The 5719-nt window shown below is 42.8% G+C and overlaps 1 long non-coding RNA gene across 1 annotated transcript; it reads right to left on the reverse strand.

Annotated features, from left to right (window-relative positions):
• Positions 1-354: 354 nt before the first annotated feature.
• On the reverse strand, positions 355-4034 carry LOC122189848. The gene is made up of 3 exons (XR_006181994.1): positions 3970-4034; positions 3298-3415; positions 355-382 (listed from the first exon to the last, which is right to left on the reverse strand). It is a non-coding gene; the product is annotated as an uncharacterized LOC122189848 (long non-coding RNA).
• Between the last annotated feature and the right edge of the window lie 1685 nt (positions 4035-5719).

The following is a 5719-nucleotide window of genomic DNA, read 5'->3' on the forward strand; positions in this document are numbered from 1 at the left end:
GCTGACAAAGCCTGCCAATTGCCAGCAGCATAATCACAGAGAGCCAGCAAAGGCAGTAGTGTAAGCATTGCTCAAGAAAGCATCACTCAGACCGACGGGGCCTAACCATTGTGTGTGTTTGCCAAAACTACCAGCTAATTGAGGTGGGAAATGACTTCTCAGGAAGACGGACACTCTTCCTGATCTTGATTAACTCCCTCTGTATTGTGGTTTACAGAAGTATGTCAGCATTCTCCATCAATCTGCCAGCAAGTCTTTCCTCTAACATATTTCAGCTTGCCACTTGGCCTTTCACTGTGGATAGGTGCTGCCACAGCTGATAGAGCTCCCGCATGACATCAGGGAGCAGCACTGTCTCTTCCAGCTGACGCTGACCTTCCCCCTTTGCAATAAAAATGAAGCAAGTCAGCAACTTCAAAAATAATGGTGTCTTGCCACAGTAGTCATGGCTTCGGAAATAAATACTTAAAAATATTTAAAGGATTGAGAATAGTTATAAAAAGTAAGCAGCAGAGATATGGAAGAGTGTCATTATTTCTGCAAAGCCACCTCTACTATTTGCCAAGTATGTTTATAACACTTTAACTCTTAAAAATATCTTTTTTCTTGAAATCAATAGTGATGTTTGAATCTCTCAGTAGGAGCCATTCCCATCACACGCTTGTCAAGCAAGTACAAGATGGGAGGCAGCTGAAATCTGAGGGAGAAGGAACTGGGGCTTACAGTTGGCCACAGGCCACTCAGAAAGCCACACTGTGTGCCCTGCAGAGACATCTTTGGAACACATAGCTCTGTCTCTACCTCTGGCAGCACACAGCTTGGAGTGCTGCATTAGGTATCAAGTGCTGTACTTGCTACAAGGCAAAGCTACCTCAAGATTTCTCAGCTCTACAGGCAAAATGCATTTACAGTTACAGAACAGCTTCATTGAAGGGGAAAATGGGTCCAAGATGGGGAAAGGTTAGCTGAAAGTCATTCCTTTAAAGCTGTTTTACCTCTAAACCCTTCCATATGTCCTCTTTTCTTAGGGTATCTTCCCTTTTTCTAGACCAACACACACCTCCACTACAATTTGCATGGGGGCTAGTGATCTGTTGCAAGAAGAGAGATGGACTGCAGAGCTAGAAGAGGGCACAGAGGTATCAAGCAGAGGCTAGTAAACATGGCTTTTAAGGAAAGTCCAAAGGAATCTAAAACCAACCCAGCAGAAATTGAGAGACCCAGAAAAGATCAATTTTCTCAATGGTTGTCAGAATTAATGCAATATACAAAAATAATAATAAAAAAGAGAATGGCAGCTAGATCCATATACCACTCAGATTCACAACAGCCTTGTGGCTACAGCATTCATTGATTATGGGTTGGGTTGCCAAATCAACGACTCCTTCTGGATATTCAGTATTGTTTCTTTGGGAAAGATCTTCTTTTACCATGTCCCTATACAGCATCAAATTCAGTAAGACCCTCGTGCAAAACAAAGGCCTTCAGGGAGAAATACAAAGGTTCACTTAAGAAAAATTAGCTAGTTATAAATAGCAGCAGTGTTCTATTTGCTTAATCTGTCATTCGAGCATCACTAAGCCTACATAATACTCAAGACCCAAAAGAAATAAAAAACAGTCTCAACAACCCACATTTGCTTTTTTCCATTGCCCTGGAATTTAGGCAGTAGTTGAGCTTCATATGTATATGTATTCCAGATCACTCAAAGAGATAAAAATCTACCAAAAAAAGCCTCAGTTAACAGACTGCTAGTAAGCAGTAACATTTTTGCTATTTACATATATACTTTTATATGTATACACACAATATTCATATATATACACACATGCACATATATATGAAGCTCAGCAAATTCAAATTCCTTCTCATTCCTAAATATAACTAAGCACCATTTAAATCACCTTCACCACTGCAGTCTTCATGTCTTCCAGTTGTGCCATAAGAGACCCAACTACTTTTTCCTACTCCCTTCCCTAGAGCACAGACTTGAAAGATATTTGCTACCATATGCTACCTGATATTACTGAGAGAGAAGCATGCAGAGAAACATCAGCACACAAATAGTGTGCATCAAAACCAAATGGAATTGATTTTAAGTTGGAAATGGTTACGCATTTTCCCAGCCAATAAATGAACAGGTAAGTTTCCCTCAAATTTCAGAGTAATTTTGTTCCCCTAGGGATTGTAGTATTTCTCTTTAATGCAATTAATCCTGAATGGCTTGCCTTCTTGTAGGTGACATCGCCAAAAGCTGCACAAGTGATCCCCAGTCATTTCATAGCAGTCAGAGAATTTCTCACTACAGAGGGCAAAGCAACCACCTCAAATCGATTGTGGATCAGCCTGTGAATGCTTTTTTTTTTTTTTTTTTTTTAAAGATAGGATGGGTTAATTCCCTAGTTCTACACAATTTATCTGTGCTGAGCTGGAAGAGTGTTGAGTGGGAAAGGGTTTCATTGTCCACTAGGGCCTTATGGCTCTTCAACACCCACAACTTCTGCCTCATGTCAAAGAAAAGCAAATAGGTTTATTAAATAGCTGTCAGGCCGAATGAGGCTGTACAGAGAACAAACAGAAGGGAAATTGGATTAGAGGCAGAGTACATGCCACACTAAACAAAGGTACAGATTTACAGCTTTCTGTCTGCAACTGGACAAAGAACTTTGAAGATGAGTTTTGGGGAGCTTGGAGCACAAGTCTAGGGGAAGGGCAGCCCCGGTGAGGCAGAGGCTGGGCTCCTCAATAGCTAGCCAGGCAGCTGTATGGGCACCCCAACTCTTCCAAGCTCCTGCCTTTATTTCCCCAGCAGCCAGAATTGGTTGCCCAGCAAACCATTCTCCAGTATGTCTTTACAACGCTTAAAATAGAAATCTGCTGTATTCTACTCTCTCTGCATTGAAAAAAAAATATTAAAGCATCATTCAAGGTCAGCTTGTTTTTCAAGCCTCTGTCTGGATTCTAACCCAGCCTTTGTCACAATAGCCATGCTGAGCTGTTTTCCTATGCCATGGTCATCCCACCTAAGGTTGCTGGGAGCAGAACTGCTTTGCACATGAGCCACGCTCCAGAGACACTTCATAAGGGGTGCTGCCCATGGAGAGATATTCACAGGCAGAGATTTAACAAAGAATTTCAGCAAACTCAACTGCCCACCTCCCTCGGGGAAGATGCCTTCACTCTGACCTTCCCCAGCCAAAATAACACTGTGTAGCCCATCGCAGGCAATGAGAGGGAAAAGGATTCACAGCAAAGCCACTGAGAATTAAACTTGCCCCGATAAAAGCTTAGGCTCACAAGCAGGCTCAGAGAGGTAGGACTCTTTTGCAAGTGACTGATAGTTATTCCCAGGAAGATTCCAGCCAAATTCTCACCGCAGAGGAGGAAGCAGCTAAGTATTTTCAGTTGTTTTTAGCTGGAAAAAAAGGGAAGAAAAACACAGATGTAGTCATCTAAGGGACTGCATGAGCTGGTACGGTCAGAAGAATCACAGCATACCAAGCGATGTAAGGAGCTAGGCGTTTGGGGCTCAAAAGCCTCAGAACTCAGTTACACGTGCAGTGACTGACTACCTGTGCTGCTGTAGCAGCCTGAGGATGCAAAGTAAGCAAACTACACCCCATCACCCAGCATACAGTAACTGAACTGGTGAAGATGTGAGTGGCTTTGAACGGCTTACCTTTGTACCTACCTTCAAAACCTGTGTTTGCCTCTTACAGCCAACAGAGAAAGCACAGATCTAGATACCAGGTGTTCTTGCACACTGAGGCCCAAGACCATACACCTCTTGAGACTTTGCCTCAGCAGCCCACATCCAAACCTGACCAGGAAGGCTAAGTTTTCTTGACACCGCCATCCCATCACCGCACCATCATGTCAAAAGCATGCTAATTTACAAGGGCAGAACCACCTCAGTCTCCTCAGTGCCATTACAGCTTCACTGCATATTTATATTGTCAGAGTACTTACAATAGCATTGTCTGCATTCTGAATTGATGGCACTAGGATTTCTCCTGATTTGTTAGCATCTGCTAGCAGAGTTTGTCCAGTCTCCAGGAAAGAAAACACAGATGAGTAAATATATGAGCAAATTTCTCTTAAAGAGCCTGTTAGATTTTAGGTTTACATTTGAATGTACTGCTTCCAAGCCAAAATAAAGTTTCTACCTCTTTCCATCAGGAATACACATCAAGTGCGAGTACACACAACTCTGTACTTTCCTACAAGTTCCCAATTTCCATTTTCCTAGCATTAACATACCTTTCCATGTCTTCATTTGTTTAGCTTGAGTTTGTATATCCCCCTCTGAGTTAGAAGCACATGGTGGCTGGTAGCTTTCTACTTATCCCACACAGGGATGAGATTCTGAGTGATCATTCATCTTCAGATCAGCATGTGTTTGTAGTTATTTTTTATTTAAATGGCAAGATTTTTACTCTTAAGAGACATCATGAAGATTGTCCCCAGGTTTTCAATGCATTATCTGCAGTGCCACAAGGACACCGTGTGATGCTTCAGAAAGAAGTCTTCACTCCATGCATGGTCCTCGTATCCTGTGCTCTACCCCAAGCTTACCAGTCTCTAATGTTTAGCACAGCACACCAAGACAAGCCCATTCATTTTTAGTCACCTACATACAGCACCCAAGATCTAAACCCTAGCCTTTTTACACTCCAGAGATCTCAAAGCATAACCAATTAACCAGCTACTTTTTTTTTTTTTAATAACTACAGTAGAAGGATCCATAAGATTACAGTTGAGATCTACACCTTTTTATGAGGAAAGCATTCAAATGTTTCGGTAGATGAAGCAAGATGGGCAAAATTAGAGGGTTTTTTTTGGGGGGGGGGAGGGAGGGGAAGTAAAATCAGAATAACTTGTTTTACACTGGTACTTAAATCTCTGATATTCTCAAGGTCTCAGCCTGCAGGTATTAGTACAATTTCTACTGCTTGGGATTGGATCAAGACCAGCATTCTAGCAGACTGAAACATGAACAAGTCTTCAGCTCCATATGGAAGCAATGTATTGTTCAACTAACAAGGTCAGTATGAAGATAATGCAGTCACTGGAAGGATGCTGCTAGTTCAGACCTGAGTGGAACTATCCAAGTAACATGGCAGCATTTTTCATTGCTTACAAGCAGGAGGGAAACATGGTAGTCATACCATTTTACAGCCAGGCTTAGCAGCCTCCCTGCAGCAGTGCCAGAGCCAGGCAAGAGATACAGCGAGCCTAGCCCCAGGGGTGATCCTGCCATGCTCAGAATAGAGGGACAGCAAGCTGTTACCCCCAGACCATTATCTGCAGCCCGTGTGACAGGCACCTGACAGCAGCTGTGAGACAGAGTGCTTGCAAGTGCTGATCAGCTTGGTCAGAAAGGCTTGATTGCTGCACTGAATGCTTTGGCTTACTGCAGAGGCAAGAAGCAAGCTGTTTGCACTTCAGGCATGGGTAGGTGTCTCTCTGAGTTTATATTCTATGTTTTATGACAGCACTCACTAATGTTAAAGTGGCAAAGTCTAAAGGGGAGCTCTTTGCACACCAGTCAGCAGCAGCACACAGCAAGGGCGGAATGCTATGATGTCAAAAACAACCCAGGCAAAAGCTGTCCTGGTACAGCTCAAGAGTCACTAGCTAGCTCTATTTAGAAAAAGTCATGTTTCTCCTGTCTAACCACCACAAAAACATAAAGACTCTCTCTCTCCTTCTCCCCTCC

This window comes from Lagopus leucura, unplaced genomic scaffold (genome assembly GCF_019238085.1).
Source record: "Lagopus leucura isolate 7727_CA_CO unplaced genomic scaffold, USGS_WTPT01 Super-Scaffold_100157, whole genome shotgun sequence".
NCBI classification, from domain to species: Eukaryota; Metazoa; Chordata; class Aves; order Galliformes; family Phasianidae; genus Lagopus; species Lagopus leucura.